Source organism: Triticum aestivum, chromosome 4A, assembly GCF_018294505.1.
Source record: "Triticum aestivum cultivar Chinese Spring chromosome 4A, IWGSC CS RefSeq v2.1, whole genome shotgun sequence".
Taxonomy (NCBI): Eukaryota; Viridiplantae; Streptophyta; class Magnoliopsida; order Poales; family Poaceae; genus Triticum; species Triticum aestivum.
In genome coordinates, this window is record NC_057803.1 from 407,465,985 (window position 1) to 407,492,582 (window position 26,598).

The following is a 26,598-nucleotide window of genomic DNA, read 5'->3' on the forward strand; positions in this document are numbered from 1 at the left end:
GCAAGGCCTCGTGGGCTGCGGTCGAGGTATCCGCCGCGGGCAGCGTGGACCTGACTCGCGGCTGGCAGGCGTTCGCCCGGAGGTGCACTCCGCACTTCAATTACGACGGCGTCGCAACCCTTTATGTGAGGGTGTTTGGGGAAGATGGTCGTCATGCTGGGTGCTGCCTCGAAGATAGCGCTGGCGATGATGAGCTTGGCCTTGACGATGGCCGTGACGACGCTGTTCGCCCAGCGGCAACGGTTCCCTCTCTAGCGAGAGCACCAGCAGCGGCGGATATGACCAGCCACCACATCGCTGGGCTCGCTTCAAGGACGATGGTGGGTCGTCCCGTCTCCACGCTCCAGTGAAGCGGGAGGAAAGCTCGGGCTGAGCCTGGGACGCCCTCGGAGCCAGGCCTCGTGAGCCGCTGCGGTCTTGCGAACCGCTTTTGTTTAACCTTCCCTTCCTCCTGCATTCGAAAAAAGTAGAGGGCCCTACTGGGGCGTGTAATGAACCATGGTATCTATGTTACTATGCTATGTTTATTGTTCTGATGTTATGTTGTGGTGCTCATGCTCCAAATAGGTATGGTAGGATAACTTAGCTTGATATAATCGCGGTAGTTTCCCTCCTCGCGATAGCGCGCGCTTCATTGTCTGGTGATGCCCCCTTGCTGGCGTTCCAAGAGCCATTGGCCTCAGGAGACATTTTGAAGCTGTGGAATTGTTAGAAAACTTGGTCGGGTGTCTTGTTCTTCACAGCGCGAGCCCTCGGGTATGGGCTAGTCATGTCTTAGTGCAGCGCGTCGCAGTACCCGCGGGGCATGGACTTTAAGAGGGTTCATAGATCACGAGCTTACTCGAGGTCGTCTCGCGAGGATAGAAAAAGCCAAAGCTCTAAGGTAGAATGACTATGGTGATGTGTGTTTGGGGCCCGGGGCGAGCCCATCACATGCACACACCTGCCCAGCACCCCCGTACGAGACACACGAGGAAGAGCGACAGGCAACTGCCGCTCCTCCTGGACCAAAACCAAATTGCAAGATAGAAGACAAAGAGGAAATCCAGCTTGGCAATCGAAAACGCAAGAACTCCAAATTCCATTAAAAAAGATCGCAAACCAACTACAGAAAGCAAGCAAACGAATAGCCGCGTCTGGCACCTAGTCTAGTCTTCTCACAAGCGCGGAGCTAAGTGCTGCCACTAGGACATGGGAGGGAGCCTCTCCGAAGACTCCTGGGCGTGTACAACCCCACTCATTATTATGTGAGAGTGTCACGAGCGGAGAACTTCACAGGCAATGGGCCTTGCTTCATGGGTTGAACTTCTGAAGGTTCTAGATGTTGCAACGTTCTGGATGGGGATCCCATCCTACGTCTCCAGGCGCACGGTGCCAGGCCTGGAGATGCGGGCGACCCTAAACAGGCCCTCCCACCTGGGCGAGAGCGTATGCAGTCCTTCCCTCGAGTGCACCCGCTGTAGGACGAGATCACCCACCTCGAGAGTCCTGGAGCAGATGCTGCGACAATGGTACCGCCGCCTCTGTTGGAAAAGGCAGTGCCTTGGAGGCGCTTAGGCACGCTTAGGCATTGGGCAATGGCCAAACGCCTTGCCTAGGGAATAAATGGGAGTCTAGGCAGGGCGAACAACAAATTGTCTACCCAGGCAAGAAATCATGCCATATTTCTCTGATATGCCAAACACGCCACATTCCAATGCTAGTAGATGGTAGCTAACTTATTTATATGCCCGAAATTAATATAGATACACATATAATAGCCAATACACACCCTGATAGTAAAAACTATATTACCGCCTAGGTCGCGCCTAGGGAGCTTAAACACCTGATACCTCTCCAACGTATCTATAATTTTTTATTGTTCCATGCTATTATATTATCAACCTTGAACGTTTTATATGCATTTATATGCTATTTTATATGATTTTTGGGACTAACCTATTAACCAAGAGCCCAGTGCCAGTTTCTGTTTTCCCCTTGTTTCAGTGTTTCGCAGAAAAGGAATATCAATCTGAGTCCAAACGGAATGAATTCGTCGGAAAAGTTATTTTTGGAAAGAAAGCAATACAGGAGACTTGGAGTGCATGTCAGGGGATCAACGAGGAAGTCACGAGGCAGGGGGGCGCCCCTCCACCCTCGTGGGGCCTCGTGGCTCCCCTGATTTATTTCTTCCGCCTATATATATCCAGATACCCTAAAACGACTGGGGAGCACAATAGATTGGGAGTTCCTCCGCCAGAAGCCTCCGTAGCCACTGAAAGCCAATCTAGACCTGTTCCGGCACCCTGCCGGAGGGGGAATCCTTCTCCGGTGGCCATCTTCATCATCCCGGTGCTCTCCATGACAAGGAGGGAGTAGTTCTCCCTTGGGGCTGAGGGTATGTACGTATGTACCAGTAGCTATGTGTTTGATCTCTCTCTCGTGTTCTTGAGGTGATATGATCTTGATGTATCGCGAGATTTGCTATTATATTTGGATCCTATGATGTTTCTTCCCCCCTCTACTCTCTTTTAATGGATTGAGTTTCCCCTTTGAAGTTATCTTATCGGATTGAGTCTTTAATCATTTGAGAACACTTGATGTATGTCTTGCCGTGCGTATCTGTGGTGACAATGGGATATCACGTGATTCACTTGATCTATGTTTTGGTGAACAACTTGTGGGTTCCGCGAACCTATGCATAAGGGTTGGCACACGTTTTCGTCATGATTCTTCGGTAGAAACTTTGGGGCACTCTTTGAGGTTCTATGTGTTGGATGAATAGATGAATCCGAGATTGTGTGATGCATATCGTATAATCGTACCCACGGATACTTGAGGTGACATTGGAGTATCTAGGTGACATTAGGGTTTTGGTTGATTTGTGTCTTAAGGTGTTATTCTAGTACGAACTCTAGGGCTGTTTGTGACACCTATAGGAATAGGCCAACGGATTTATTGGAAATAATATTTTTGAGGTGGTTTCATACCCTACCATAATCTCTTCGTTTGTTCTCCGCTATTAGTGACTTTGGAGTGACTCTTTGTTGCATGTTGAGGGATAGTTATATGATCCAATTACTTTATTATTGTTGAGAGGACTTGCACTAGTGAAAGTATGAACACTAGGCCTTGTTTCAACGCATTGCAATACGGTTTATGCTCACTTTTATCATTAGTTACCTTGCTATTTATATATTTTCAGATTACAAAAACTATTATCTACTATCCATATTGCACTTGTATCACCATCTCTTCGCCGAACTAGTGCACCTATACAATTTACCATTGTATTGGGTGTGTTGGGGACAGAAGAGACTCTTTGTTATTTGGTTGCAGGGTTGTTTGAGAGAGACCATCTTCATCCTATGCCTCCTACGGATTGATAAACCTTACATCATCCACTTGAGGGAAATTTGCTACTGTCCTACAAACCTATGCACTTGGAGGCCCAACAACGTCTACAAGAAGAAGGTTGTGTAGTAGACATCAAGATCTTTTCTGGCGCCATTGCCGGGGAGGTTAGCGCTTTAAGGTATATCTTTAGATCTTGCAATCGAATCTTTTTGTTTCTTGTTTTATCACTAGTTTAGTTTATAAAAGAAAATTACAAAAAATATGGAAATAAGGATTCCGATAATTGTGCTCAAGTGCTAGAAGAATGCATTATAATGTTTGGCACTAAATATTTGAATGATGAGCATGATTGCAATGTTGTTAGTATGAATTCCTTGAATATCTATGATGCTAATGATATGCAAATCCCCAAGCTTGGGGAAGCTATGTTTGATGAAGATGATATTTTTTGTCCCCCAAGTTTTGATGAGCAAATTTATTATGATGAAAGCTTGGGGAAGCTATGTTTGATGAAGATGATATTTTTTGTCCCCCAAGTTTGGGGAAGTTATTATGATGATTATTGTGATGACACGTATGCTTTAAAGAATAATGATAACAATGAAACTTGTCATCTTGATTTCAATTTTCAATCCCATGATAGTTACTTTGTTGAGTTTGCTCCCACTATTATTCATGAGAAGAATTTTGCTTATGTGGAGAGTAGTAAATTTTCTAAGCTTGTAGATCATGAAAAGAATTATTTAGGTTCTTGTTATATTGTTGAATTCATTCATGATGCTACTGAAAATTATTATGAGGGAGGAACATATGCTTGTAGGAATTGCAATAATATCAAGTTTCCTCTCTATGTGCTTAAAGTTTTGAAGTTATGCTTGTTTTACCTTCCTATGCAAGTTGATTCTTGTTCCCACAAGTTGTTTGATCACAAAATTTCTATGCATAGGAAGAGGGTTAGACTTAAATATGCTAGTCATATTCTTCATGATGCTCTCTTTATGTTTCAATTCTTATCTTTTATATGAGCATCATTGAAATCATCATGCCTAGCTAGGGGCGTTAAACGATAGCGCTTGTTGGGAGGCAACCCAACTTCATTTTTATTCCATGCTTTTTGTTCTTGTTTAGTAAAAAATAATTCATCTAGCCTCTGTTTAGATGTGGTTTATGCTTTTAATTTGTGTTTGTGCCAAGTAGAACCGTTGGGAAGACTCGGGGAAAGTCTTTGCGATCATGCTGTAAAAAACAGAAACTTTAGTGCTCATGAGATTAGCTGCCATTTTTTATTGGAGAGTGATATTTAGTTAATTATTTTTGAAGATAATTAATATATAAATTACGCAGGTCCAGAAATTTATTTTAGAATTTTTGGGGTTCCATAAGTTTGCGTTAGTTACAGATTACTACAGACTGTTCTCTTTTTGATAGATTCTATTTTTGATGTGTTGTTTACTTATTTTGATGAATCTATGGCTATTAAAAGAGTTTATAAACCATAGAGAAGTTGGGATACAGTAGGTTTAACACCAATATAAATAAAAAATGAGTTCATTATAGTACCTTATGATGGTGATTTGCTTTCTTATACTAACGGAGCTTACGAGTTTTCTGTTTAGTTTTGTGTTGTGAAGTTTTCAAGTTTTGGGTAAAGATTTGATGGACTATGGGATAAGGAGTGGCAAGAGCCTGAGCTTGGAGATTACCAAGGAACCCCAAGGTAATATTCAAGGACAACCAAAAGCCTAAGCTTGTGGATGCCCCAGAAGGCATCCCCTCTTTCGTCTTCGTTCATCGGTAACTTTACTTGGACCTATATTTTTATTCGCCACATGATATGTGTTTTGCTTGGAGCGTCATTTTATTTTCTTTTGTTTTGCTTGCTGTTTGAATAAAATACCAAGATCTGAAATTATTAAATGTTAGAGAGTCTTCATATAGTTGCATAATTGTTCGACTACTCATTGATCTTCACTTATATATCTTTCGGAGTAGTTTGTCGTTTGCTCTAGTACTTCACTTATACCGTTTAGAGCATGGGGGTTGTTTTATTTTGTAGAAATAGATGAACTCTCGTGCTTCACCTATATTATTTTGAGAGTCTTTAGAACAACATGGTAGTTTGCTTTGGTTATGAAACAAGTCCTAATATGATGGGCATCCAAGATGGGTATAATAAAAACTTTCATAAAAAGTGCATTGAATACTATGACAAGTTTGATACTTGATAATTGTTTTGAGATATGGAGATGGTGATATTAGAGTCATGCTAGCTGAGTAGTTGTGAATTTGAGAGATACTTGTGTTGAAGTTTGTGATTCTCGTAGCATGCACGTATGGTGAACCGTTATGTGATGAAGTCGAAGCATGATTTATTTATTTATTGTCTTCCTTATGAGTGGCGGTCGGGGACGAGCGATGGTCTTTTCCTACCAATCTATCCCCCTAGGAGCATTCACGTAGTACTTTGTTTCGATAACTAGTAGATTTTTGCAATAAGTATGTGAGTTCTTTATGACTAACGTTGAGTCCATGGATTATACGGACTCTCACCTTCCACCATTGCTAGCCTCCCTAGTACCGCACAACTTTCGCCAGTACCATAAACCACCATATACCTTCCTCAAAACAGCCACCATACCTACCTATTATGGCATTTCCATAGCCATTCCGAGATATATTGCCATGCAACTTTCCACCGTTCCGTCTATTATGACACGCTCCATCATTGTCATATTGCTTTGCATGATCATGTAGTTGACATCGTATTTGTGCCGAAGCCACCATTCATAATTCTTTCATACATGTCACTCTTGAGTCATTGCACATCTCGGTACAACGCTGGAGGCATTCATATAGGGTCATATCTTGTTCTATGTATCGAGTTGTAATTGTTGAGTTGTAAGTAAATAAAAGTGTGATGATCATCATTATTAGAGCATTGTCCCAGTGAGGAAAGGATGATGGAGACTATGATTACCCCAGAAGTCGGGATGAGACTCCGGATGAGAATAAATAAATAAAAGAGGCCAAAGAAGCCCAAATAAAAAAAGAAGAGAAAAGAGGCCATAAAAAGGAAAAAGGCCCAAATAAAAAAATAAAAAAATGAGAGAAAAAGAGAGAAGGGGCAATGCTACTATCCTTTTACCACACTTGTGCTTCAAAGTAGCACCATGATCTTCATGATAGAGAGTCTCCTATGTTATCACTTTCATATACTAGTGGGAATCTTTCATTACAGAACTTGGCTTGTATATTCCAATGATGGACTTCCTCAAAATGCCCTAGGTCTTTGTGAGCAAGCGAGTTGGATGCACACCCACTAGTTTCTTTTGTTGAGCTTTCATATACTTATAGCTCTAGTGCATCCGTTGCATGGCAATACCTACTCACTCACATTGGTATCTATTGATGGGCATCTCCATAGCCTATCGATACTTCTAGTTGATGTGAGACTATCTTCTCCTTTTTGTCTTCTCCACAACCACCATTCTATTCCACCTATAGTGCTATGTCCATGGCTCACGCTCATGTATTGCATGAAGATTGAAAAAGTTTGAGAACATCAAAAGTATGAAACAATTGCTTGGCTTGTCATCGGGGTTGTGCATGATTTAAATATTTTGTGTGGTGAAGATAGAGCATAGCCAGACTATATGATTTTGTAGGGATAGCTTTCTTTGGCCATGTTATTTTGAGAAGACATGATTACTTGGTTAGTATGCTTGAACTATTATTATTTTTATGTCAATATTAAACTTTTGTCTTGAATCTTATGGATCTGAATATTCTTGCCACAATAAAGAGAACTACATGGATAAATATGTTAGGTAGCATTCCACATCAAAAATTCTGTTTTTATCATTTACCTCCTCGAGGACGAGCAGGAATTAAGTTTGGGGATGCTGATACGTCTCCAACGTATCTATAATTTTTGATTGTTCCATGCTATTATATTATCAACCTTGGATGTTTTATATGCATTTATATGCTATTTTATATGATTTTTGGGACTAACCTATTAACCTAGAGCCTAGTGCCAGTTTCTGTTTTTCCCTTGTTTCAGTGTTTCGCAGAAAAGGAATATCAAACGGAGTCCAAATGGAATGAAACCTTCGGAAAAGATATTTTTGGAAAGAAAGCAATACTGGAGACTTGGAGTGCACGTCAGGGGATCAACGAGGAAGCCACGAGGTAGGGGGGCGCGCCCACCCTGCTGGGCGTGCCCTCCACCCTCGTGGGCCCCTCGTGGCTCCCCTGATTTATTTCTTCCGCCTATATACACTACTGGAATCAGCTACTTTGCCATCTGCCAGCTCTTTGTCGTCAGCTAGCGGACGACAAAGAAGCTCTTTGCCATCAGCTACCTGAAAGCAGACGGCAAAGAACAGGCTGATGGCAAAGAAAGCCGTTGCCATCAGCCTGTTCTTTGCCGTCAGCTAGCTGACGGCAAAGAATCTTTGTCGTCCGCTAGCAGACGGCAAAGAGGGAGGGGGCCCCACTGAGGAGCTGGTTAAAAAATACTTAACGGCCCCCCTCTTTGCCGTCCGCTAGCGGACGGCAAAGCGCACATTAGCGGACGGCAAAGGTGGCGGACGGCAAAGATTAAACGTATCTAATTAACGGCTGGCGCGCCCCACCCCCCTCTCTCTCTGTTTCCCTCCCACACACGCGCGCCGCCGCCCGGTCGCACCACCGCCCCGCCGCCCCACCGTCCCCTCGCCCCGTCGCCACACCACCACGTCGCCCCCCCCCCCCCGTCCCGTCTCGGCGCCGCCGCGCCCAGGCCCCCGACGACCCCCCCCCCCCCGCGCCCCACCACCCCGGGCGCCGTCGCTCCACCAGCCGCCCGCCCCGTCGCCCCCGCCGCGCCCTGGCCCCCCGCGCCCCACCGCCCTGGGACCGGCGCCGCCGCCCCAGGCCGCCCCGCCCCCCTCCTCCACCGGCCACCTCCTCCACCGGCCCAGGAGAGCTCTACCTCTCCTTTTTTTTTCTGTTTTTTAGTTTTAGGTTTATGTTTAGTTTAGATTTAGTTTTAGTTTTAGTTTTAGGTTTAGTTTTAGGTTTAGGTTTAGTTTTAGTTTAGTTTTAGGTTTAGATTTAGTTTTTCCTATTTTTCTTCTGTTTTTTTAGTTCTAGGTTTATGTTTAGATTAGATTTAGGTTTAGTTTTAGGTTTATTTCAGTTTTAGGAAAGAAAAAGAAGAAGAAGAAAAAAACAGGAGAGGAGGAGAAGAAGAAGAGGAAAAAGGAAAGGAAGAAGAAGAAGAGGAGGAGGAGAAGAAAAAGAAGAAGAGGAAGAAGAAGAAGAAAAAAACAGGAGAGGAGGAGAAGAAGAAGAGGAAAAAGGAAAGGAAGAAGAGGAGGAGGAGGAGGAGAAGAAAAAAGAAGAAGAGGAAGAAGAAGAAGAAGAAAAACAGGAGAGAGGAGAAGAAGAAGAGGAAAAAGAAAGGAGGAAGAAGAAGAAGAAGAAGAAGAAGAAGGAAAAAAGGAAGAAAAGGAAGAAAAGGAAGAAGAGGAAGAAGAAGAAAAGGAAAAAAGACCCCGACCCGGCACCCCGACACGACACCCCGACCCCGAGACCCCGACCCCGACACCCCGACCCCGACCCCGACCCCGACACCCGACCCCGACACCGACACCCCGACCCCCCGAGCCTGACCCGACACCCCGACCCCGAGCCTGACCCGACACCCTGACCCTGACACCACACCCCGACCCCGAAACAACACCCCGACACCGACACGGCACTACCCCGACATCGACACGACACCCCGACCCCCCGACCCCGAAACAGCACCCCGACCCCGACACCGAGAGGACACCCCGACCACCGACACCTCCCGAAAAGGTGTTCTTTGGCCTTCCAGAGGCCGACGGGGTCATATATTTGTGAATTATTAGTTAGGTCATATATTTTTCGATTTTGTTATGAAAAACATCATATATAATTGTGTTGATCGTGTAGTTTTAAATGTGCAGTTGTTTCATCGCTGCGAGGTTTGGTGTTCGACGACCTCGCCGTGCGTTTGACGAGCTCTGCCCCTTCGTTCGTGGGTGAGCACAAATGACAAGTCCTCCTCCCCCATTAATTATTTGATCTATTCCGATGAAACTTGATAGCTAGCTATATATGTGTCTTGAATCATCAGTATGCGTAACCAATATGTGTCTCCCGTTCGAAAGCGTCATAGTTATAAATATGCATGCATTTGCATATTTATAACCTTGATTCTTTCGAATTGTCCAACGCTATCCATGGACAGCCCGAGTATGTGTAGATTGGGTTCGTTTTCCCATATGCTTTGCTCCGGATCCGACGCATATATTTCGTCAGTGCCTCCCCTGTTGTTCTCCGGGTACACATCCTCTCTGTTTATTGCAGAGACGTGTATCAGGAGAACAGCGGGGAGGTGCTGCCGAAATTTTGCGTCGGATCCGGAGCATAGCATGGGAAAATGAACCCAATCTACACATACACGGGTGGGATTAGGACCTATCATTACCTATTAGAGTGTAGGTTGCATGGACGTAATAAAATTGACAAAGTAGATCAACTGATGAATATATACATGGTGAATTACATATATAATTGTTGTGTGTCCAGTAGCTCTGAAAGTCAAGATGAGTGACCGTGCTTGGATGTATACCGGTCACACTGGTCAGAACAAATGGAGCGCTGAATGGTTCACAAAAACTAAGGGGTTTGTGCAAGCCGCATTTGCAAATGGCCAAAAGAAAACCTGGTGCCCCTGTTTCCGGTGCGGCAATTGGGAAAAGAAGACAGAGGCTGAAATGGGCAAACACCTGCAGAAGAGTGGTTTTACGCCCGATTATACGGTGTGGACATTTCATGGTGAGTCTGCCCAACGTGACCGAGCTGAGGTGGATCGTCGTCGCACCGACGAGCATGGTACCGGGATGGAAAACATGGTGCAAGGCTATGATGATGCTCGGGATTCGGACGAGGAGATGGAGGAATCTGCAAAGGCCTTCAATGAAATGTTGGAGTCTTCGAAACGTCCGCTCCACGAGCACACTGAGCTTTGTCAGTTGGATGCCATCTCACAAGTAATGGCTCTGAAGGCTCAGTTCAACTTGGGCAGAGAATGCTATGACGCAATTATGACAGTATTTGGACGCTTTCTACCCAAAGGCCATGTAATGCCTGCAAACCTGTACCAGTCGGACAAAATCCTCCGTGCACTGAAGATGCCCTATGAGAAGATACATGCCTGTGAGAAAGGATGTGCCTTATTTAGGCTTGACTATGCGGACTTGAACTATTGTCCCATTTGCAAGTCTTCCAGGTATATTGTGGTAGACAACGGTATGGGTGAGAAGACACAGACCAAAATCCCCGTTAGTGTTCTTCGGTATATGCCAATCGTACCAAGACTTCAACGTCTTTTCATGGTCGAAGAGACGGCCAGACAGATGACATGGCACAAAACAGGCAAAAGAACCGAACTAGATGCAGATGGGAATCTGATGATGGTACACACATCGGATGGTGTTGCGTGGAAAAAGTTTGATGAATTACATGCTGACAAAGCGGCAGATCCGAGGCATCCTCGAGTCGGCATCAGCACGGATGGGTTCAGTGTGTTTGGTATGACGGCAGCCCAATACAGTTGTTGGCCCGTATTTGTCTTTCCACTCAATCTCCCCCCCCCGGACAGATTATGCAAAGAAAGAACATTTTCCTGACGTTGATAATTCCAGGACCCAACTATCCGGGCAAAAATATGAATGTGTACATGCAGCCGCTTAAGGACGAATTGCAAGAAGCCTGGGATAATGGGTTCAAGACATACGACGCCTTTAGCAAACGGAACTTCATAATGCGTGTCTGGTACATGTACTCGACGCATGACTTGCCGGCGTATGCGCTATTCGTTGGCTGGTGTGTGCATGGAAGGTTCCCGTGCCCCACATGCAAGGGAGCTCTTGAGTTTCGTTGGCTTCAGGCCGGTCGCAAGTTTTCTTGCTTCGACATGCATAGACAGTTCCTGGATCCTCGCCATAAGTTCAGGAAAGACAAGAAGAACTTCATCAGGGGTAGAGTTGTCAAAAACTCTGCACCACCTGCATTGACAGGCCAACAGACCCTGGATCAGTTAAACGCTCTCGAGCCAGATCCACAACGTCCAGGGTACTTCAAGGGGTATAATACTAAGCACGCGTGGACTCACAAAACATGCTTATGGGATCTGCCTTACTTCAAAGACCTCCTTTGCCCACACAACATCGACGTGATGCACACTGAGAAGAATATCGCCGAGGCACTTTTTGGTACATTGTTCGGCATAGATGGGAAGTCAAAGGATAATACTAAGGCTAGAGTCGATCTGGAGGCGCTATGTGATAGGCCGTTACAAAACATGAAAGAACCGAAAGGAAAGCAGAACTGGACGAAGCCAAAGGCATGGTTCAATCTTGGAAGGCCAGCTATGAGGGAAATTCTCTTGTGGGTGCAACAGCAGTTGATGTTCCCCGATGGGTATGCAGCGAATCTAAAGAGGGGAGCGAATCTTGATAAACTGAAGATATTTGGTCTCAAGAGTCATGATTGGCACATATGGATTGAGCGGGTAATGCCGGTGATGTTGCGTGGCTTCATCCCTGAGGATGAATGGCTAGTACTGGCAGAACTCAGCTATTTCTTCCGTGTTCTTTGTGCGAAAGAACTATCGCCTGGCGTGCTAGAAGAAATGGAAGAGTTGGCGCCGGAGTTGATCTGCAAGTTAGAGAAGATCTTTCCACCGGGCTTCTTTAATCCAATGCAGCATTTGATTTTGCATCTCCCGACCGAGGCAAGATTGGGGGGGCCCGTGCAAAATCGTTGGTGCTACCCAACTGAGAGGATGCAGAAGACGCTTCGAGAAAAATGTAAAAATAAACGTAGAATTGAAGCATCGATGGCTGAGGCATTCATCACAGAGGAGGCGGCAAACTTCGTAACAGCGCACTACGAAGCCAAAAATCGTCATTTGCATAATCCGAAGCCTCGGTACAATGCTGACGAGCCTAAAAAGGGTGGATCCAACCTCAGCCTATTCAAAGGGAATCTCGCACCAGCTAGTGTTTCACATCCAGTATCTTTGGATAACGAAGAATGGCGGACCATTTCGTTGTATATCTTCAACAACCTGATAGAAGTGCGGCCGTACATCGAGTAAGTTCTCGGTACATTGTTTCGCAACTTCTATTTCCTTTGAACTACTCTTATTCCTGGATATGTCATACAGTCGATACGTCGCCATATTCTCGTATGGAGCGGAGATCCAAAAGGATTCCGTCGAAGAGTATGAGCTTCTCGCAAAGCAAGGAGGTGGCTATCCCGGTTTCATCTCTTGGTTCAAACAAACGGTAATTTCTATTAGACAATTTCATTTCATTCGCTAATTTGTGCATAATGCAACAATCCTTTCATATTAAACTTGTAGGCTAATTCAGAGTCTATGGACGCCGAATTGAGACAAGTCGCTAATGGTTTTGACTATAAGGTCCGTTCATTTGACAAGTACGACATCAACGGGTATCGCTTTCGTACCTATGGCAAAGAGCTATCTATGGCCGACCGAAAGTCTACAAATTGTTGTGTATCTGCTATCGGCGAAGGAGGTACCGAGTATTATGGGAGAGTTGAAGCAATTTATGAACTTCTGTTCTATGGTGAAAACCCACCGAATGTCGTAGTCTTCAAATGTTATTGGTTTCAGCCGAAGGAGACTAGAAGGACTCATGAACATATAGGGCTAGTTGAAATCAACCAAAGCACTCATTTAGATGTTCCTGATGTCTATATTATGGCTCAACAGGCGACCCAAGTATTCTATCTACCGTGGGCCTGCCAAACTAATCCAAATCTGAAAGGTTGGGATGTCGTTTATGAAGTGCCGCCACGTGCTAGACTTTCTCCCCCAAAGGAAGAGGATTATGAACCTCACATTAACCCAGACACATATGAAGGAGAATTCTTCCAAGAGACACGTCTTTCCAAAAAGCGTTTCAAGAACCGCTATACTTCACCCCAAAACATTGAAGTAGACAGCGACAATGAATCCGACATCACCCCAGAGGAGGAACAAGAAGAGCCGGAACAAGAAGAGGTTACTGCTGCGGATGACCTGTCAATGCTTGACCGATTACGTCAAGGTGGCCTTGCACATGTTGATGCCAATGAACCCTATGAGCCCATCATTGATTATAGTGATGATGATGATTATGCATTTATTGATGATACTGATCGAGATTATTAGTAGTGTCAGGTATTCAATTTTTTTATGTTGTACTTGATGATGATACACTTAAGTGATATACATATTATTATTCATGTCGGTACTTTTTTTATGTTGTACTAATTTCGTTTATTCTTTGTCATGGCAGGTGTTGAAAGATGGTGGGCGCTGGTCGGGAGCGCGCCGAGGCCCCTTCTTCGTCGGCGCGTGGTGCGAGGTCTTCCATTCCACACGCACCTCTCCGCCGAGCGTTGCTGGACAGTATGGCGACACCGCCGGGCCCTTCTTCGTCGACCGCGGTGCCCAGCAGGGGACGAGGTAAGAAGAAGAGAGGAGGTGGAGCACGTGGTCGCGGGAGAGGAGGTAGGGTGACTCTTACGGCGCCTTCCTCGCCACCGCCCCCAGCTGTTTCACCCGAGCACGTGACTGCTAGGGTGGACTCGTCTGAGGAGGAGGCTGCACGGACTCCGGTCCACGAGCCTCCGGTCCACGAGTCTTCGGCCCACGAGCCTCGGGTCGACGGGCCTTCGGCCCACGAGACTTGGGCCCACGAGACCCCGGAGGAGCACACGTCTGGATGGGGTACCTGGTCGGGTCAGCCTGAGCATGGCGGGGAGCCGAGTGGCCATGCTGATGATGGCGGGGAGCCGACTGATGAGGAGGGGGAGGAGGGGGGCAACGTCTACCAGCGTGGTGCTACACGGCTCCCGTCCGTGCCGGTGACCCGCGAGCAGAGGTGGTTGATTTTCCCTGATGGGGAGAGGTACGTAAGTGCATTTAATATTTTTGTACCTTCTGCATTCACGTTTCTTCAAATAACTAATGCGTTGGCCTTGTCATGCTGCAGGGGTTGGGACCACCATCATAGTGTCCGCCGGCCCAACTCCGTCCTTGGAGTTCTTTGCCGGCAAAACTTCCCGGGGTTTGTCAGGTTGCCTGGTGAGGGTCGGCTTCCAGAGCTTGGATTGAGCTGGGAGCACTACGTGGCTGCCCCGGCCCCGCCGGATGAGATTATCGACGGTGTCATGTGCGACACGAGGGCAGACATGGTGATCAGAAAGTTCTGGGTAATTTCTCCTTTACACATTTAAAAATCTTCAACTAGCTAGTTATTAATTGTACTAATCAATATTGTCTCATTTGATTGCAGACATTCTACAGGTGTGAGGAGGGATACGAGGAGGACGCGGCACATGTTATCGAGAACGTCTGCAAGCGCCTACTCCAGAACTTACGGCACGAGGCTCGGGTGCAGGCTGTTCGAGACTACTACGCCTTGCGTGGTATCAAGAAGACCAAGCCGGCGTGCCGCGATAAGTTCCTGAGTAAGGAGCAGTACATGAAGGTAATTCTTAAGGCCTTCTCTACTTAAGTTCCTTCATTTAGTAATTCTTAGCCGTAGCGCTCAAGTTTCTATTTGCTAACTTAGGCGCCTCCGAGATGGTGTGCGGATCGGATGGATTGTTGGGAGGTGTTGGTCGATGAGTGGTGCTCAAAACAATGGCTAGCCCTCCACAACGAGGCCAAGGACAAACGTGCCCAAATGGAAGGTGTGCCACACCATCAAGGCAGCTCCAACTTATATCAGTTCGGGCGCAACTGGGTATGTGGTTTGCTTCATGATTCATGCAATTCATTCATCATGCTAGCTTGAGCCCTTTAATTACTAATTTTCATTGTTTCTCTCTTTCAGGCACGCTACAATAAGGCGGATAAGGTGCCAGAGGTGTACGACCTGTATGCCATGGCCCACACTGCCTCTTTCAAGAAAGTCAAGGCTTTCTCTCAGTCTGACCTCGATGATGCAAACAACTTCACCAACATCTCCTCCCACAACAAGCTCGTGAGATATAGAGATGAGGGGAAGGCGAGGAAAGGGGAGGACTTTAACCCGAGCCAGGGTCCCATTGATCCAGAGCTGGTGATGATATCTGGTGGCGGGAGGTCCCATGGCTCCATAGCCATTGGAGATGGACTTATCCGTTGTCCTAGCACTCTCCCGGAGATCAAGGCGCGCCAGTCGAGCTCCGCTCCTGAGATAAGGCCTCGTGAACGGCCAGTGCAACTCGCCATCAAGGTTAGTGATACGTACTCAGTTATCTTTCTCCATTACATTGTGTGCGCTTCCATCAATGATTACAAATGGTCATGTGAGTGGTGTTGCAGGCTGCTATACAGAGTGAGAGAGATAGAACGGAGAAACTTCTGGCGGAGGCGGCGGAGAGGCAGCGGGAGTTGGAGGAGAGGACGACAAAGATGATGGAGGAGGAGAGGGCACGGAATGACATGCAGGCAAGGGCCATGTACGAGCTCCTTGTGGTAAGTTTCTTCTGCAGATTAGCCAAAACATTCATGTAGTGTTTGTCTCATTACTAACTAGTATGACTGAGTCGTCAAAACCAAATGTGCAGTCTGTGTGCGAGAAGACAGGTCAGACCGCTCCGCCGATGCCAGTGATTGCTCCTGGGACCACGGTGAGTTTTATTTGAATGGACATTACTTGCTAGTCTTAACATTTGAGTGTCATCATGCTAACAAGACATTGGAAATGATCTTTGGTGCAGCGTAACTCCAGACAAGCATCGCACGATCCTTCTCCAGCTACCGACACGAGCCACCCCGCTCCTACACCTCCTGGATCTTGGTAAGTTTATCTAGTGTTTTGCTTAACACATGCATAAAGACCTAGACTTAGCTTTATTTCCTCCAATGCTTACCATAATGACCTAGACTTAGCTTCTTCTCCTCCAAAATGACTTAATAAGCTTACTGACCTCCAAAACCATCCATTTTACCTAAGTTAGCTCTAAAACGATCTGTACTTAGCTTACTTATGTCAAAAATTGCATAATTAGCTTAGTTAGCTCATAGACGATCCATTTTACCTAAGTTAGCTCTAAAATGACCCATTTTACCTAGGTTAGCTTATAAATGATCCAGTTCATCCAAGTTAGCTCAAAAATGACCCATTTTACCTAGATTAGCTCCTAAATGATCCATTTTACCTACGTTAGCTTTAAAATGACCCATTTCACCTAGGTTAACTCCAAAATGACCCATCTTACCTAGGTTATCTCATAAACGATCCATTTCAACTAATTTAGCTCATAAACGATCCATTTCACCAAGTTAGCTAAAAAACGATCCATTTCACCTAAATTAGCTCTTAAATGATCCATTTCACCTAAGTTAGCTCAAAAAGATCCATTTCAACTAAATTAGCTCATAAATGATCCATTTCACCTAAGTTAGCTCAAAAACGATCCATTTCAACTAAGTTAGCTCATAAATGATCCATTTCACCTAAGTTAGCTAAAAAACGATCCATTTCACCTTAGTTACCTCAAAAACGATCCATTTGACCTTAGTTAGCTCATAAACGACCCATTTCAACTAAGTTAGCTCATAAATGATCCATTTCACCTTAGCTAGCTCATAAACGACCCATTTCAACTTAGTTAGCTCATATATGATCCATTTCACGTAAGTTAGCTCATAAATGACATACTCTTCTTGTTCTAGTCTTCTTCTTGTTCTACTCTTCTTGTTCTAGTCTTCTTCTTGTTCTACTCTTCTTCTTGTTCTACTCTTCTTGTTCTAACTTTCTTATTTTTCATTTTGCAGATTTCATTCACTTGACGAAAGCTTGCATAGATGGAGTGCTCCTTATCCCTTTCTCTGTTTCTTTTGTATCGTTGAACTATGCATGTATCGTTCGATGAAACTATTGTAATATATATGGTTGGATGCCTCTATGTTGAACTTGTTATGTATGATGGAACTATGCATGTAATATATATGGTTGGATGATGAAGTTATGTGTTGGATATCTTATATGTTTGCTCTGTAATGGCCTTTTGAAATATATCTATATATGTCATATATATTTGTGATGAAAATTGTTGGATTTAATAAAAAAAGATAAAAGAGCCAATACGCAGGCTCTTTGCCGTCTGCCACCGACGGCAACGGGCTCTTTGCCGTCCGCCGCGAACGGCAAAGAAGACACGTGGCATCCAGCTATGCTTCCTGGGACCTGACCCATTTGGTCGGTTTGCCTACAGTGGCAGACGGCAAAAACTTTGCCATCAGTGGCAAACGGCAAAGAACCTGCACTTTTCCATCAGTGGCAGACGGCAAAGAACCTGCCATGTAGTGACGTGTAGATGACATCATACGGCGGATGGCAAAGACACTAGAAATTTTGCCGTCAGCGGCGGACGGCAAAGGCCTGCCGTTAGCCACTTAACAGACTGACAACGCAATTATTGCCGCCCGCTCTCTTTGCCGTCCGCCGCAGACGGCAAAGGGCCTTTGCCGTCAGCCGCTAGGAAGCAGACGACAAAGTAGCTGTTTACCGTAGCCTACTTTGCCGGAGCCTTTTGCCGTCCGCAGCTGACGGCAAAGGCCTTTGCCGTCCGCCGTTCATGCCTTTGCCGTCCGCCGTGGCAGACGGAAAAATAGCTGATTCCTGTAGTCATATGTCCATATACCCTAAAACGATCGGGGAGCACAATAGATCGGGAGTTCCGCCGCCAGAAGCCTCCATAGCCACAGAAAGCCAATCTAGACCCGTTCCGGCACCCTGCCGGAGGGGGAATCCTTCTCCGGTGGCCATCTTCATCATCCCGGTGCTCTCCATGATGAGGAGGGAGTAGTTCTCCCTCGGGGCTGAGGGTATCTACCAGTAGCTATGTGTTTGATCTCTCTCTTGTGTTCTTAAGGTGATACGATCTTGATGTATCGCGAGCTTTACTATTATATTTGGATCCTATGATGTTCCTTCCCCCTCTACTCTCTTGTAATGGATTGAGTTTCCTCTTTGAAGTTATCTTATTGGATTGAGTCTTTAAAGATTTGAGAACACTTGATGTATGTCTTGCCGTGCGTAATTGTGGTGACAATGGGATATCACGTGATTCAATTGATGTATGTTTTGGTGATCAACTTGCGGGTTCCGCCCGTGAACCTATGCATAGGGATTGGCACACATTTTCGTCGTGATTCTCCGGTATAAACTTTGGGGCACTCTTTGAGGTTCTATGTGTTGGTTGAATAGATGAATCCGAGATTGTGTGATGCATATCGTATAATCATACCCACGGATACTTGAGGTGACATATGAGTATCTAGGTGACATTAGGGTTTTGGTTGAATTGTGTCTTAAGGTGTTATTCTAGTACGAACTCTAGGGCTGTTTGTGACACCTATAGGAATAGGCCAACGGATTGATTGGAAAGAATAACATTGAGGTGGTTTCGTACCCTACCATAATCTCTTCGTTTGTTCTCCGCTATTAGTGTCTTTGGAGTGACTCTTTGTTGCATGTTGAGGGATAGTTATATGATCCAATTATGTTATTATTGTTGAGAGGACTTGCACTAGTGAATGTATGAACCCTAGGCCTTGTTTCAACGCATTGCAATACCATTTACGCTCACTTTTATCATTAGTTACCTTGCTATTTTATATTTTCAGATTACAAAAACTATTATCTACTATCCATATTGCACTTGTATCACCATATCTTCGCCGAACTAGTGCACCTATACAATTTACCATTGTGTTGGGGACACAAGAGACTCTTTGTTATTTGGTTGCAGGATTGTTTGAGAGAGACCATCTTCATCCTATGCCTCCTGCGGATTGATAAACCATAGGTTATCCACTTGAGGGAAATTTGCTACTATCCTACAAACCTCTGCACTTGGAGGCCCAACAACGCCTACAAGAAAAAGGTTGTGTAGTAGACATCAGCACCGCCTAGGCACTAGGCAAAATCCAAAAGCCAAGGACCCTGAAGCGGCTCACGAGGCCCTTGATGAACTTGACTGCCGAACCAGGCGGGATGGTGCGGACGGCTTCCACCTCCGGCCACTTGGTGAACTTGTTAATGGCGACGTAGAGGTAGCGGTAGCCCCCAGGCGCTCATGGGAACGGACCCAAGATGTCCAACCCCTAGACCACAAACGGCCACAAGAGCAGAATGGTATGGAGGCCTTGAGCAGGCTGGTGGATCTTCTTGGCATGGAACTGGCACGCTTTGCAGGATTTCACCAGCTCGGACGCGTCGTTGAGCGTCGTGGGCCAGTATAATCCATTGCAGAACGCCCTACCCACGAGGGTGCGTGATGATGAGTGATGCCCATAGTCTCCGCCGTGTTTGTTGGCTAACAGCTCGCACTCCTGTTCCCTGGAGATGCATCGCAAGGATACATCATTTGGTTGTTTTCGGTAGAGCTCACCGTCCTGAATGAAGTAGGTTGTGGCCTGGCGAGCCATGCGTTCAACTTCTTCTTCCTACTCCGACAGGGTTCCCTGCAGAAGGTACGCCTTGAATTCTTCGGTCCCGCACCCCTCCTGAGGTCGAGCGCGAGGAGCAGGCGTGCTCCTGAGGTCGGGCCGCAGGCGGAGGCTCCCAAGGTTGGTGGCGGGGGGAGCTCCTCATGAGGCAGTGTTGGCTCTACAGCCGAGGGGGCTGCTGAAGGCTTTAAGATCCGCTTCTCAAAGGCGCCGGGATCCTGTGGTTGGCGCTTGGATGCCCTCTTGGCGATGTCGTCGGCTTCCTTGTTCATGCCACGAGGGACGTGCTGCAGCTCCAGGCCCAAGAATTGTTTCTCCATTTCGCGTACCTCCGCCAGGAATGCCTCCATGCGTTCATCCTTCGGCTCGTACACTTTGTTGGAGAAGTTGACGAGGAGCTGGGAGTCGCCCTTGATGGTGAGGTGATGCACGCCCAAAGAGGCCGCGGCCTTGAGGCTGGCGTTCAAGCCTTCATACTCCACGATGTTGTTGGAGACCTTCTCGCCACGTTGGTGACAGAGCTGCACGGCGTAGTAGAGCTTGTGCTAGGTGGGCGAGATGAGCACGGCTCCAGCCCTGCACCCTAACATGCGAAGGTGCCGTCAATATACATGACCCAGCCATCTAGTGCTTCACTCCAATGAGAGATGGACCGGCCCTCGCCTGCTTCGGGCCATGGTGCGTCGGTCCATTCCGCCATGAAGTCGGCGAGCGCGGCACCCTTGATGATCCTGGTGGTGCTGAACTACGGCTGGAATGCCTACAGTTTGATGTTCCATTCGGCGACCCTTCCCGCAGTATTGGGGCTCCAGAGCACCCTCCCCGGCGGGTAAGTTGAGACGACCTTAATGGGGTGGCCTTAGAACTAGTGGTGCAGCTTGCTCGAGGCAACGAGGAGCGCGAGCAGAAGCTTCTGCGGCAGGGGGTAGCATGCCCGCGCGTCACGCGTACCATGCTGATGAAGTACACCAGGTGCTCGACGAGGGCGGAAGTGTTGGTGGAGCCTGAGACCTCCGGAGGCTGGTGCACCTCCTAAGGATGTGGAACCTCAGGAGCTGGGTCCTCTGTTGGGGCAACTGCGGCCTTACGAGTGCCATCTTGTGGAGCCTGGTCATCTCTTGGCGGCGACGTGGCTCCACGGGCGTGTCTTGGTGTTGTATCATCTTGACCGAACGCGCGGGGTCGTGTGGCAGGCCCTCAACCTGGCGCCCCCCCACCCGGGCGGACACGAGCACCGCACAGGCTGAGTGGAGCGTGGCGGCTAGGTAAAGCACCAGGGGCTCGAGTGGACACGGCGCCACCATCACTTGTGGTCTGGTGAGGTATCTCTTGAGTTCTTGGAATGCGGCGTCCGCCTTTGGAGTCCACTCGATCGTCCCCTTCTTCTTCATTAGCTTAAAGAACGGGAGGGTGCACTATCCCAGCTTGGAGATGAAGCGCCCTAGCGAGGTGACACAGCCCGCCAGCTTTTGCATTTCCTCGAGAGTGTGCGGTGGACTCATCTCTTCTATTGCCTTGACTTTTTTCGGGTTCGCCTCGATTCCCCTGTGCGACACGAGGAAACCTAGCAACTTACTGGAGGGGACGCAAAACACGCATTTCTTCGGGTTGAGCCATAGGTCCACCTTGCACAGGCTGGCGAATGTCTCCTCCAGATCCTAGATGAGGGTCCTTGCCTCCCGAGATTTCACCATGATGTCGTCGACATAGGCCTCGGCGTTCCTCCCGAGGTGCCGGCCCAGGGCGATGTGCATCAGCCGCTGGAAGGTCATCCCAGCATTACGCAGCCCGAATGGCATGCAGGTGTAGAAGTACACCCCACATGGGGTCAAGATGGCCATCTTCTCAACGTCTTGTACCACCATTTTGATCTTGTGGTAGTCCGAGAAGGCATCTAGGAAACACAGCAGGTCGCACTCGGCGGTGGATTCGACGATCTGATCAATGCGCGGAAGCGGGAATGGGTCTTGAGGGCAGTCCTTGTTGAGGTTGGTGAATTCAACACACATGCGTTCATTCCCGCCTTTCTTGGGCACGACGACCGGGTTCGGTAGCCACTCCGGGTACCGCACTTCACGGATGACACCAGCTTCTTGTAGTTTGCGGGTCTCCTGGATGATGAAGGACTGCTTCTCCATGTACTGCCGTTGGGCCTTCTGCTTTACTGGGCGTACATTGGGGCACACATTCGGGTGATGCTCGATCACCCCCTTGGGACTTCAGCCAGGTCCCTGGGCTCCCATGCAAACACCTCCTTGTTCTTGTGCAAGAAATACACTAGTGCCTTTTCTTGGTCTAGGTCGAGGTTGGTACCGATGGTGAAGGTGGCTCCCGATGCCCCATCTTAGATGACTGACACCTACTTCATCTCGACCTGGTCTTGAGAGAACAACTGCTTCTTTCTGGCTGGCGGAGCCCTCGTGGCTCTTTCCTCGACCGGGCGCGCGGCAGCCGCGGCCCTGAAGGCATGCTTGAGAGCCGCCAGCGCCTCCTTGGTGTCCCCGGCCACAGTGAGGACGTCGCTGCTTCCTGGCATCTTCATGAGGTTGTAGGCGGCGTGAGTTGCCGCCATGAACTTGGCTAAGGCCGGGTACCCGAGGATGGCGTTGTACAAGAGGCCGATGTGGGTGATGTCGAAGTCGATGAGCTTGGTGCGGTAGTTGTCGTGGGTGCCGAAGGTGACCGGGAGGCGGATCTGCCCCAGGGGGCTTGTTGTGCCATCAACGACTCCAAAAAATGGCTTAGTGTGGCGGAGCCGGCCATGTGACACATGAAACAAGCCGAAAGCTTCCACGGAGAGCACATTGAGACCGGCCCCGCCGTCGATGAGGGTCTTGGTTACCGCTATGTTGTAGATGGTGGGGCTGTAGAGCATCGGGAGCGCGCCTGTGCCTGCGGTGGTCACATGATGGTCTCTTGAATCGAAGATGAGGTTGGCCTCGGGTGCCGCCCATCCCGGAGGAGCTCCCTGCAGCACGCGGGCGGCACCCACTTGGCGGAAGAACTGCTTGATGTGGCGATCCGAGGGCGGCGCCTGTGAACCGCCCAGGAGTGTTGCAATGGCGTGAGGCGACGATGCCGCAAAGCGCGCGACGAGGAGGCTGCACAATTCTTCTCGGGAGGCCACCGAAGATCCTGGCAGGTTGAGCAGCCAGGCGCGCGGCACGCCCACAAGGGCCATGGGAAGCCAGTTTGCCATGACCTTGTCATTGCTGCCTTCCGCCCAGACAGCCTCCTCGTATGTCTGGAGGAAGCCTATCGGGTCCGCCGCACCGTCGTACCGGGGTGGCAGGTCCGGCCTGAACTTGGGTGGCCACTGCACTCGTCGCTAAGAAGGGGTGAAGGCTCGGAGGCCCTTGATGCCTCCGTGCGTGCCGGTCGATCCAGGCGGAGGGGCGGCGCCTGCCACGAGAGCCGAACAAAGAGATGAAGCGGATGGAGAGACGGAGCGGACAGAGAGGCGGAGCTTCGACGCACCCCTACCTGGCGTGCCAAATGTCGGATTCAGGGTTCTGCAGACCCTTAAGAGGTTCGAACTCTCAGGTGCATCTGAAGAACTCTCCCCTCCCAGTCTTCTTGCCCAATGATTCCACAACCTAGCTCGACGAACCCAAGGGACAAGAGACATAGCGGTTATCCTGGTTAGGGCCACCTTGTGGTGTAATACCCAACTCCAGCTTTGTGGTGAATTGCCTCGAGGGGCTGAGGATGAACTAGTATAGTGGTGGAACAGGCTCAGGATGTGAGGTGTTCTTGATCTCGATGAGCTGGTGGATGAGAGGATGATCTGAATAATCCCCCCCTCTATGGTGGTGGCTAAGTCATATTTATAGTGGCCTTGGTCCTCTTCCCAAATGTAGGCGGAAAGGGATCCCACAACGGCCAAATTTGAAGGGGGACAACTAGTACAAGCTATCCTGACAAAAGTAGTCTTCGCATGCAAAAGGCTCTGGTGGTGACGCTGCGGTGGGCTCCGCGATGACCTCGATCCTACCATCCTGGTGGTCTTGGTCTTGTTGCACCGATATGGAAATCTTTGCTTGATTCCTCAGGACCCCGCGCCTGCGCTTGCCTCCTTAGCACCAAAGAGGAAACTAGTACATGATGACCCACAAGTATAGGGGATCTATCGTACTCCTTTTGTCGATGGGAACGACACCTATGGGATCGCTGGGACCCCTTCTACGGTTGGAGGGCGCGGAGTTGTGCAAAGAGCGGGTCTAGTAGCCAGCACAAGGATCTATTACCCAGGTTCGGGCCGCAAGGATGAGTAATACCCTAGTCCTGCTTTGGTATATATTTGAGTGTTCTTGAGCTTTCGAACTAGCTGCAGTGTGTGCATAGTAAAAAAGCTCTGAATCCTTCTCTAGTACACCTCGGGCCTCCTTTTATAGTCAAAAAGGGGTCGCCACAGTGGCACACAGGAGATGGAAAGGTAAACAATGTACAAGCTTATCGCCTGTCATTACGGGATAAGGTGCATTAAATGCACTTCTTAGGTGTCCCGTTGCTTTATTGGGGACGGTAACGAGGCCCGTCCCATCTGTCGTTGTTCCATCTCGCTCTGTGCTACCTCTTGAGCACTTGCGTTGGTTTTCCCTTGAAGAGGAAAGGGTGATGCAGCAATGTAGCATAAGTATTTCCCTCAGTTTTTGAGAACCAAGGTATCAATCCAGTAGGAGGCCACGCACGAGTCCCTCGCACCTACACAAACAAATAAATCCTCGCAACCAACGCGATAAGGGGTTGTCAATCCCAACACGGTCACTTACGAGGGTGAGATCTGATAGATATGATAAGATAATATTTTTGGTATTTTTATGATAACGATGCAAATTAAAATAAAAGGCAATAAAAATAACTAAGTATTGGAAGATTAATATGATAGAAGATAGACCCGGGGGCCATAGGTTTCACTAGTGGCTTCTCTCGAGAGCATAAGTATTCACGGTGGGTAAACAAACTACTGTTGAGCAATTGACAGAATTGAGCATAGTTATGAGAATATCTAGGTATGATCATGTATATAGGCATCACGTCGGAGACAAGTAGACCGACTCATGCCTACATCTACTACTATTACTCCACACATCGACCGCTATCCAGCATGCATCTAGTGTATTAAGTTCAAGAGAACTGAGTAACGCTTTAAGCAAGATGACATGATGTAGAGGGATAAACTCATGCAATATGATGAAAACCCCATCCTGTTATTCTCGATGGCAACAATACAATACGTGCCTTGCTGCCCCTACTGTCACTAGGAAAGGACACCGCAAGATTGAACCCAAAGCTAAGCACTTCTCCCATTGCAAGAAAGATCAATCTAGCAGGCCAAACCAAACTGATAATTCGAACAGACTTGCAAAGATAACCAATCATACATAAAAGAATTCAGAGAAGATTCAAATATTGTTCATAGATAAACTTGATCATGAACCCACAATTCATTGGTCTCAAAAAACACACCGCAAAAGAAGATTACATCGAATAGATCTCCACAAGAGAGGGGGAGAACTTTGTATTGAGATCCAAAAAGAGAGAAGAAGCCATCTAGCTAATAACTATGGACCCGTAGGTCTGAGGTAAACTACTCACACTTCATCGGAAGGGTTAGGGTGTTGATGTAGAAGCCCTCCGTGATCGACGCCCCCTTCGGCGGAGCTCCGGAACAGGCCCCAAGATGGGATCTCATGGATACAGAAAGTTACTGCGGTGGAATTAGGGTTTTGGCTCCATATCTGGTAGTTTGGGGTACGTAGGTATATATAGGAGGAATGAGTACGTCGGTGGAGCAACAGGGGGCCCACGAGGGTCGAGGGCGTGCCCAGGGGGGTAGGCGCGCCCCCCTACCTCGTGGCCTCCTGGTTGATGTTTTGACGTAGGGTCCAAATCCTCTGGATCATGTTCATTCCGAAAATCACGTTCCCGAAGGATTCATTCCATTTGGACTCCGTTTGATATATTATTTTTCTGCAAAACCCTAAAATAGGCAAAAACAACAATTCTAGGCTGGGCCTCCGGTTAATAGGTTAGTCCCAAAAATAATATAAAAGTGTATAATAAAGCCCAATAATGTCCAAAACAAAATATAATATAGCATGGAACAATAAAAAATTATAGATACGTTGGAGACGTATCAAGCATCCCAAGCTTAATTCCTACTCGTCCTCGAGTAGGTAAATGATAAAAATGGAATTTTTGATGTGGAATGCTACTTGTCATAATTTCAATGTAATTCTCTTAATTGTGGTATGAATATTCAGATCCAAAAGATTCAAGACAAAAGTTTAATATTGACATAGAAATAATAATACTTCAAGAATACTAACTAAGCAATTATGTCTCTTCAAAATAACATGGCCAAAGAAAGTTATCCCTAAAAAATCATATAGTCTGCCTAAGCTCCATCTTACCACACAAAGTATTCAAATCATGCACAACCCCGATGACCAGCCAAGCAATTGTTTCATACTTTTAATGTTCTCAAACTTTTTCAATCTTCACGCAATACATGAGCGTGAGCCATGGACATAGCACTATAGGTGGAATAAAATGGTGGTTGTGGACAAGACAAAAAGGGGAAAGATAGTCTCACATCAACTAGGCATATGAACGGGCTATGGAGATGCCCATCAATACATATCAATGTGAGTGAGTAGGTATTGTCATGCAACGGATGCACTAGAGCTATAAGTATATGAAAGCTCAACAAAAAG